The sequence below is a fragment of the Pan troglodytes genome, chromosome 15 (assembly GCF_028858775.2).
Source record: "Pan troglodytes isolate AG18354 chromosome 15, NHGRI_mPanTro3-v2.0_pri, whole genome shotgun sequence".
Taxonomy (NCBI): Eukaryota; Metazoa; Chordata; class Mammalia; order Primates; family Hominidae; genus Pan; species Pan troglodytes.
This window is the reverse complement of record NC_072413.2, coordinates 42,359,743-42,369,608: the sequence shown is the minus strand read 5'-3', so window position 1 is coordinate 42,369,608 and position 9,866 is coordinate 42,359,743. Positions and strand designations below refer to the sequence as shown.

The following is a 9,866-nucleotide window of genomic DNA, read 5'->3' as shown; positions in this document are numbered from 1 at the left end:
CTCCTCTCAACTTGCTCCTGCTTTTGCCATATGATGCTATTGCTCCCCCTTCACCTTCTGCCATGATTGTAAGCTTCTTGAGGCCTCTCCAGAAGCTGAGCAGAAGCCAACACCATGCATCCTGTAAAACCTGCAGAAGCATGAGCCAATTAAACCTCTTTATAAATTACCCAGTCTCAGATATTTCTTTATGGCAATGTAAGAACAGAATAATATGAAAAATTGGTACCAAGAATGGGGTATTATTGTAAAGATAGCTGAAAATATGAGAGCAGCTTTGGAACTGCATAATGAGCAGAGGTTGGAAGAGTTTAGAGGGCCGAGAAGAAGATAGGAAGATGAGGGAAAGTTTGGAACTTTTGTAGAGACTGGTTCAATAGTTGTGACCAAAATGCTAATAGTGATATTAACAGTGAAGTCCAGGCTGCTGAGGTCTCAGATGGAAATGAGGAATTTATTGGAAACTGAAGCAAAGGTCACACGTGTTATGCCTTAGCAAATAACTTGTTTGCATTCTGTTGATGCCTTAGGGATCTGTGGAAGTTTGAACTTCAAAGTGATGATTTAGGATATCTGACAGAAGAAATTACTAAGCAGCAAAGCATTCAAGAGGTGGCCAGCTGCTTTTTACAACCTATGCTCAGATGAGGCAAATAAATGACTTAAAGATTGAATTTAGATATAAATAGGAAGCAGAGCATAAAAGTTTGGAAAATTTAATGTCTAGCCACGTGGCAGAGAAATAAAAAGCTTTTTTGGGGGGAGGAATCCAAGCAGGCTGCAGAGCAACCACTTGCTAGAGATATTTGCGTAACTGAAAAGGAGTTAAGTGTTAATAGTAGAGACAATGGGAAAAATATTTTGAAGGCATTTCAGAAATCGTTATGGCAGCCCCTTCCGTCACAGGCCCTGATGTCTAGGAGGACTGAATGGTTTTATGAGTCAGGCCCCAATACCCTGAGCAGCTTTGGGACACTGCTTCCTGCATTTTGGCCATTCTGGCTTTAGCCAAGGCCCAAATGGGCTTAGCTACAGCTCTAGTGGCGGCTCCAGCTCCAGAGAGTGCAAGTCATAAGCCTTGTTGGCTTCCATGTGGTGTTAAGCCTGCAGGCACACAGAATCCAAGAGTGAAGAATGCTTGACAGCCTCTGCCTAGGTTTCAGAGGCTGTATGAGAAGCCTGCAGCAGGGGCGGAGCCCTCTGCTAGGACAGTATAGGGGGAAATGTGGGGTTGGAGCCCCCACAAAGAGTCCCCACCAGGGCATTGCCTAATGGAGTTGTGAAAAGGGAGCCACCATTCTGCAGACCCGACAATGGTAGATCCAGCAGCTTGCACCCACAGTGTGGAAAAGCCACAGGCACTCAGTTTCAACCTGTGAGAGCAGCCGTGGGGGCTAAACCCTGCAAAGCCACAGGGACGGAGCTGCTCAAGGTCTTGGGAGCCCACCCCTTGCACCAGTGTCCCCTGGATGTGGGACATGGAGTCAAAAGAGATTATTTTGGAGCTTTCAGATTCAATGACTGCCCTGCTGAGTTTCATACTTTCATAAGGACTGTAACCCCTTTCTTTTGACTGATTTCTCCCTTTTGGAATGGGAATGTTTACTCAGTGCCTATACCCCAATTGCATCTTAGAAATAACTAACTTGTTTTTTACTTCATAGGCTTATAGGTGGAAGTGACTTGCCTTGTCTCAGATGAGACTTTGAGCTTTTGAGTTACTGCTGGGATGAGTTAAGTCTTTGGGGGACTGTTGGGAAGGTATGATTGTATTTTGAAGGGACGTGAGATTTGGGAGGAGCCAGGGATGGAATGATAAAGTCTGGATATTTGTTGCTGCCCAAATCTCATGTCAAATTGCAATCCCTAATGCTGGAGATAGGGCCTGGTAGGAGGTATTTGGACCATGGTAATGGACCCTGATGGGTTGGTGCTGTTTTTGCAAAAATGAGTGAATTATCCTGAGATCTGGTCATTTAAAGTGTGTGGCACCTCCCGCCCAACTCTCGTTCTTACTCCTGCTTTCACCACGTGATATGCTTGCTCCACCCACCTTCACCTTCTCCCATGATTGTAAGCTTCCTGAGGATTCCCCAGAAGCTCAGCAGATACCAGCACCATGCATCCTGTAAAACCAGAAGATTCATGAGCCAATTAAACTTTTTTAAAAAATAAATTACCCAGTCTCAGGAATTTCTTTATAGCAACACAAGAATGGACTAATAAAAAAAATTCAAAAAATAAAAACAGCAGAGGGTAGCCATATCCCATGCTACCTTTGACAACTGCAAGGCATTAAACATGCATGGTGTGACCTGGTATATGCAAGTGTGCATGTGTGTGGATATATACATATGCATGTGTGCTTATTATCACTAACATTGCTTTGCAGCTTCCGTTTTGACCCAGATTGAAAATCATTTAATTATTGTCAATTTGGATTTGTTGCTGGGAAAATTAGTCTTGATGCACTCTTCTCATATTACAGGGAAGGAAATGCTTATCTAGGTTGATCAAGGGACTTTCTTTGGGGTCAGAGTCTGAAATAGATTTAGCTTATTTATTTTCCCATTGAGTCAATTTTTCTATTTTAGCAAGGTTATAGGACTGCAGATGTATCAATATTGCTCATAGCTCCTGTCTTTGAAAATGTCATAATTTGTATTTTTTGTCATACATGTTTGGAAATATAAAATTGTTCTTTACTTAAAGATTACGTAGCTACAGTCTTAATGGAATTACATGTAACAACTCATTTAAGTTCCTCTAAAGAAAGATACTTTTAAATTAAGATCATATAATTGCCATTTTACTTGTCTTAAATTAAACTAGATCAACCCGCATAAGAAAAACATTAGAAATAAAACTGTGTATCACTGTTTACTTTAGATATTTCTTACCTAGTTTTGCTTTTTGATTTGACTTCATGTTGTTAAGTGTTACTCTTTTACACATTTAGATTGTGGAGTTTAGTCAAAACCTTGGCTGAAAGACATACCCAAAATAGCCCTTTAGAAGGTGTACCTCCACTAATCATTCTGAAGGGATTAGAAGACTTTTTTTTTTCCTGGCAATTCAGAGTGAGAAGACTTTCTTATGATATGGACTCAATTCAGGTGTTATCGCTCCTGGAGAATATACTTCCCTAGGCACTCATTAAAAGTAAAGTAGTGCAGGGAGGGCATACCTGGAGAAAGGAGTAGAAAAATGGAAAATGGGGAGGAAGATTAATGTTAACATTTATGATGATACTGGGGCAACAATGAAGGAAGGATGGTGAGAGTAGCATCACTCAATGTGGTGTTTTTTTTTTCCCTTAGAAATGTTTCCCCTATGAGACTTTTTTAGTAATTATTGTTTCATTGCAATTTTACTGATTTTCAATTAAAAAGGTAAGATGTAGTCCTATAGCTTTTAAAAAATAAACACTTCATAATGAGTTTTAAGGTATAACAGTCAGAAAGTTATTAAAACCCATTTATGATTTTATGTGATGTATTTGAGGTATGATATTTTTAAAAACGTATTATTTTTTAAAAAATCTTACAAGTAAAACGTGAATGTACTAATTGAGGATCAAGCAATATGTTAACAATTTTGTAAAAGCTCATATTTCAAAGTCAATATTCCTGCAGAGAATATGAATCATGAGCATAATCGTGTTCTTTTGATTTTAATAACATCACAGAACTTTTTCAAAAGAGGCATGACATTTAAAAATTATGTTAGTATAAATGTGCACAACTATTATTTGTCAAGTAAAAATAAATTATACCAAAATGAAAATTATATTACTAGTAGAATCTACAGACAATAAAAAACGTAAATGATATTGACAGTTGAAATATACCACTTATGTGTTTTGACCTCCAAGGTTGTCTTCTCATACCCCCATTTTCTGCACTCCCTTGCCCCCAGGTTATTATATGTACTCTCCTTAGAATGAAAGAATTTTCTAATATTACAGTATTTTGTTAATATTATGAAAATCCTTACTGTCAAGATAGATTTATTTGGGCCAGACTGTGAGGCAAGTGGTATAGGGCAGGTAGAGGAGACATTGACTTTGGGAAATCACAAAGACATGAGGGGTATGACAAATACTGATGGCTTAATCAATAGCCTAGAGTGAAGGACACCTATTAATATATGTTAAGGGCAAATGAAAAGTGAGGTGACTGAATGTGCTATTAGGTTGAAATGGAGAGGTCAAGTTACATATAGAGGCCCAGGGTTAATAGAAGTTAGCATTAGAGGCTTAAGCTGGGCAGAGAAAATGGACATTCCACAGTGAGAATACTTATTTGGGTTTTGTTTGTTTACGTGTGTGTGTGTGTGTGTGTGTGTGTGTGTGTGTGTGTTTGAATGTGTTGAATGTGGGATAATTTATTTCCTGACTTTATCAAGGAAGAATTTAAATCAATTATGAAAACACAGATATTGGGCCCTCTGCCTCTGGCCATGATGGATTAACATGGGCTGAGTGAGGTGCCTGAAACAAATACATGACAGAACAAAATACTGTAATCAATGGTGGTTCTTTGAGAAAACCAATCTTTTACCAGACTGACTAGGAAAAAAGATAGAAAACACAAATTACAAATTAGAAATAAAAGAGATGACATCATAGAAGATTCTATAGCTATTAAAAGTATAATTTGGGAATATTATAAGCAATTTTATACTAATAAATTTGACTACTTAGAGGAAATAGACGAATTATTTACTCAGTCAAGAAAAATAACCTCAAATGTTTTATAGCTATTAAGGAATTTAATTTGCATTCAAAAGTATTAACACAAAGTAAACATCAAGAAATTATACTAAACTTTTAAAGAGGAAATCATACCCATTCTACAGAATTTTCCCTGGAAAACTGAAGAGGATTGAATATTCTATATTTTATTTGATGAGGACAATATTATCATAATACCAAATTTAGAAAGACTTTATAAGAACAAGAAACAACTGCATAATACTTTCCAAAAACATAGATGCAAAAGAGTCAATAAAATTTTAGCAAACCAAATCCAGCAATACAGTGGGACATATCATGACCAAATGAAACTTATCCAGAATAAAAGGTCTTTACATTGAAAACTAATTAATATAATTCACCATATTAGAAAGGCATAAAAGAAAAAAAAAGATCATCCCAGTAGATACATAAACATGCAATTGACAAAATCCAGCCTCCATTTCACCCAAACTCTCAGCAAACCAGGAACAGAAATAATTCATGCAATTTAATTGAGGACATTTACAAAAATCCTGTTGCTAACATTGTACATACTGATGAAAGATAGTGCTTTTCCCCTATGATCAGAAATAAGTCACTCTCTTACTACTTCTATTGAGCTTTGTACTAGAACTAGTAAGTAAGTTTATTGGGGTTGCAGGAACCAGATCAAGTCATAAAATTAATTGTATTTTAATATACTACCAACAAATATTCACAAATTGAAATTAAAAATGATGTCACTTATTATAGCACTAAAATTATTAAATACTTAGAGATAAATCTGACAAAGTGTAAGATAAACATTAAAACTAGAAAATGTTAGAGAAATTAAACTATAAATAAATGGATTTATGTCTCATGTTCATGAGCCAGAAAGATAAATATTATGATGTAGATTTTCACCAAATTAATCTATAGATTCACAATCAATATCCTAGCATGAGACTTCTTTTTCTTTTGTAGAAATTGGCAAGCTAATTCTAAAATTCTTATAGAAATCCTAAGGAACTAAATGTAAGCCACAAATTTTTAAAGAAACTAAAAAAAGGAGAAAAAGTTGTATGGCAAACACTACCTGATTTCAAGGCTTATTATAAAGCTTGAATTATCAAGAAGAATGGCATCAAGAGAGACAAATAACTCAATGGAACAGAAGAGGGAATCTATAAATACACTCTCATACACAAAATACTGATTTTTGACAAAGGTACAAAAGCAATTCACTGGAGAAAGAATTGTCATTTTCAAGAAATGGTTCTGGAATAATTGGATATCTATATGCCAAAAACAAAACAAAACAGAACAAGACAAAAAACATGAGATCTGATCCATACTCAGGTGCTTTGAACCATGTAAAAATGAACACAAAACACATCATAGACTTCAGTGTAAAGCCTAGAACTATAAAACTTCTAAAGGTAAACATAAGTCAGTTTGGCTATTGGATTTGGATTTTTTTAAAAAATCATTTCCTGAGCTAAAATTTCTTCAGGGATTCATAGGCTCTGTTTGGAACTCTCTTCCACAAGAGAAAAGAAACTGCTATAAAGAACTTAGTGATGAGGAAATAATACAAGTAATATTCCTTTCATAGCACTTTCTTATACATTTTGCCACAAATTGAAAATAGAAACACAGACCGTGTGAGCAGCAAGATCTAGGGACAGAGTTTGAGCCTTGCCACTCTCACCATCCAAAGATTGCTGAGCCCCCATTCGTCTACCGCCAACCACTTCTGACACAGAACATTCAGTCATGGGTAAAAATATCCCGGTGCAGAAGGCCAAATGGGCTGAGCAATATGTTGTCACGAAAGACTGCATGATGTCTGTAACTAAGCAAGGAACTGAATTTTTTTTATTAGGAGAGGAATCTTCTTTCAGTTGCTTATAAAAATGTTACAGGAGCCTGTAGGTCATCTTGGAGCTTCGTCTCAAGTATTGGGCAAATGACAGAAGCTGCTGAGAAAAACAGCAGATGGCTTGAGAATACAGAGAGAAAATGGAAAGTGAGCTAAGAGCTATCTGTAAATGATGTACTGTCCCTTTTGGAAGAGTACTTGATCCCCAAAGCTTCACAAGCACAGAGCAAAATCTATTAAAAGCAAAAGGAGGCTACTTTTGTTATTTGGCTCAGGTTGCCGCTAGTGATGATAAGAAAGGGATTGTGGATCAGTCACAACAAGCACATCAAGAAGCTTTTGAAATCAGAAAAAGGAATTGCAATCAACACATTCTATCAGATTGGGTCTGGGCTATAAGCTCTCTGTGTTGTATTGTGAGAATCTGAACTTTCTGGAGAAAGCCTGCTGTCTTGCAAAGACAGCTTTTGATGAAGCCATTGTTGGGCTCAATACATTAAGAGTCATATAAAGATAGCATGCTAATAATGCAACTACTGAGAAACTACTTAACATTTTACACATCAGATACCCAAGGAGATGAAGCTGAAGCAGGAGAAGAAGGTGAAAATTAACGACTTCTCAAATTTGTCTACTTCATTCTAAAACACAGTGGACAATTTGTCATCCATATGCCCTGAATATAATTTTTTAAAAAAGGTATAGGTTACTTCTATTTGAATTTCTATTTTTTCCTATATGGTTTTTATGTTTTACATTAGAATAGGGCCAATTAAGATTTAGGGAGTTATATGTTTTCATCTTTAGGTGGCCAATATGGGGATGTGAAATTTTCATATAAGCTATAAATGTTTGACATAGTATTTTGCTAAATTGTGGCCTCACAAGGACCTCTGTTATAACTGCCTCTATGTCTAGGCAAAGGAAAGCACCTATATATTGGTGTGTCCTAATATCGGATTAAAGGATAATTTGTTCCAGTTTTAGTTGTAGTTGTGCAAACTGTAAGGAAGGAAAAGTTTCCATAACCCTTTTAGGGTTCCTGGCTAGGTCTGAAAGAAAACAAAGACAGATTAATAGGAGAAAAGCATAAAATATTTAATCAAAGTTTTGCAAGACATGAGAGCCTTCAAATTGAAGATGCAAAGACTCAAGGAAAAACTGTCCATTTTAATTCTTAGATGCGGCAAAGAGTAGACAGCCATGCAAAAATGTAATTTGACAAAAAGGGACTGATTTAATGCTAATAGACTGAATGGAGAAACAAAGCCAGGCCGGCGTGTTTATATTTTTCTTGTGCTTCTATGTGTGGCATTTCTTCCTTCTGGGTATAAGACAAGACTCCTTCTGGAATAAGGGCCTTATGACCTACTAACAGACAAGGTAGGTCAGGGAATTTCTCTATGGCTAGCTCTCACACAGAAAGGCAAGAAAAGGCTAGAATAATATTTTTACTTTTTATGTTTGGCTTTGGGGGAGAGGATTTCTGGTGTCTTTGACCTGCCTTGGGGAGGAGAAATTTCAGGCTCCATGGCCTGAGTTGGTGAAGAAAGGGGACCAGGAGAAAGAAGAGCAGGAGAAGGTCAGAAAGATTTAACTTCTTAGCCCCTTTTTTCAGTTCAGCATGCCAAGACACTGTACTTTGGGAGTGTTCTGAGCCCTGTCAGTGGGAGTATTTACAAGGTTGTTGTAGAAATAGGTACCCCATAGGCATAATATCCTGAACATGTGAATGGGTGGAATGCAGTTTCAATGTGTACACCTTGGACTATAGCTTCGGAAATGTTCCTTTATACAAAGCTGTCACTCAATTTCCTCTAGAGAAAGGCAGAAATGATTCCTATTCTTTATAAAGTTATCTGTTGTTTGCTTTCTTTTTTTCTTTCTTTCTTTTTTTTTTTTTGTTTGTTTGTTTTTTTGAGACAGAGTTTTGCTCTGTCACCTAGGCTGGAGTGCAATGGCGCGATCTCGGCTCACTGCAACCTCCGCCTCCAGGTTCGGGCCATTCTCCTGCCTCAGCCTTCCCAGTAACTGGGATTAAAGGCGCCCACCACCACGCCTGGCTAATTTCTGTATTTTTAGTAGAGATGGGGTTTCAACATGTTGACCAGGCTGGTTTCAAACTCCTGACCTCAAGTGATCTGCCTGCCTTGGCCTGCCAAAGTGCTGGTATTACAGGCGTGAGCCACCATGTCCAGCCTTATTTTTGCCACTCTTATATATTTATATTTAAATATTTAAAGCAACCTAACAACAAATGTACAAATAAAGATGCTGTAAAATGAATTGCTTGATATCCATTACTTCATGTATATCAAGTACAGCAGTAAAAGAAAAAACTCATGTGTTCAACTTTTAAAGGTATTTTGCTTTTGTGATTTTTTAAAATACTTACCTAACATGAATGTGCTGTAAAAACAGTTAATAGGGAAATAATTTGAGATGATAGCTATTTTGTTTAATGTCTTATGAAATTTTCATGAACAATTTTAATCATTGTTAAGAACGTGTAATAAACTGATATAAGTAGAATACAAGTTTTATGAATGGAAAAAAATAGAAATATGCTCTCCATTTTTCTTTAGCTTACTTTATTTTTCATTTAATTTTATGTTAATAAATTTTTTATTTTTTTGCCAATATTTAATTTAGAAGGTATTACCATTATTTTTCTCCTGCTTTCAGTGTACACTTTTGAAATATGACTGATATTAATATGTACTTTTCACCACCCTTTTTCTTTGCTGTATTTATTGATTTGTAATACTTTGAAATTTCAGTGATTAATTGTAACATAAATGATTTTAGTCCTGCTCATAAATGATCTAAAATTTGTCGTTTTTATTGGTGAGGAGCTGAATGTAAGTATATAATAGAATATCTATAAGCAATAAATACTGGAAGACTAAACCAGTAGAATGTTTAGAGCTTTAGAAAGTACATATGCATTTTCTGCTGAAACTAGAATTGTGATAGTAGGAGGAGCTGCTGGAGAGGGCTGGGTCCGGGGGCATCAGTGATTTCATAAGGATCATTGGACCAATGTGGAGTCAGAGGAGAAAATGAAAAATCCTGTCTTAGACATATGAGTTAATAAACAGAGACAACCTAGAGATACAGAGAATGACTGATTTGGGGCAATAAAGCTAGCATCATATTTTGGGTGAAAATTTTCTGAACCATGTTTTAAATATTTAAATACTTTTTGATTGATTAGTAGCAACTTGTCTTGGAATACTAGGACTTTTTATTTTGTAAGTTATT

The 9,866-nt window shown here is 36.2% G+C and overlaps 1 pseudogene; it reads left to right on the top strand.

The window, feature by feature from the left end:
- The first annotated feature begins 6,469 nt into the window (after positions 1–6,469).
- LOC100610099 (14-3-3 protein zeta/delta-like) lies at positions 6,470–7,216 on the top strand (annotated as a pseudogene).
- Positions 7,217–9,866: the final 2,650 nt, after the last annotated feature.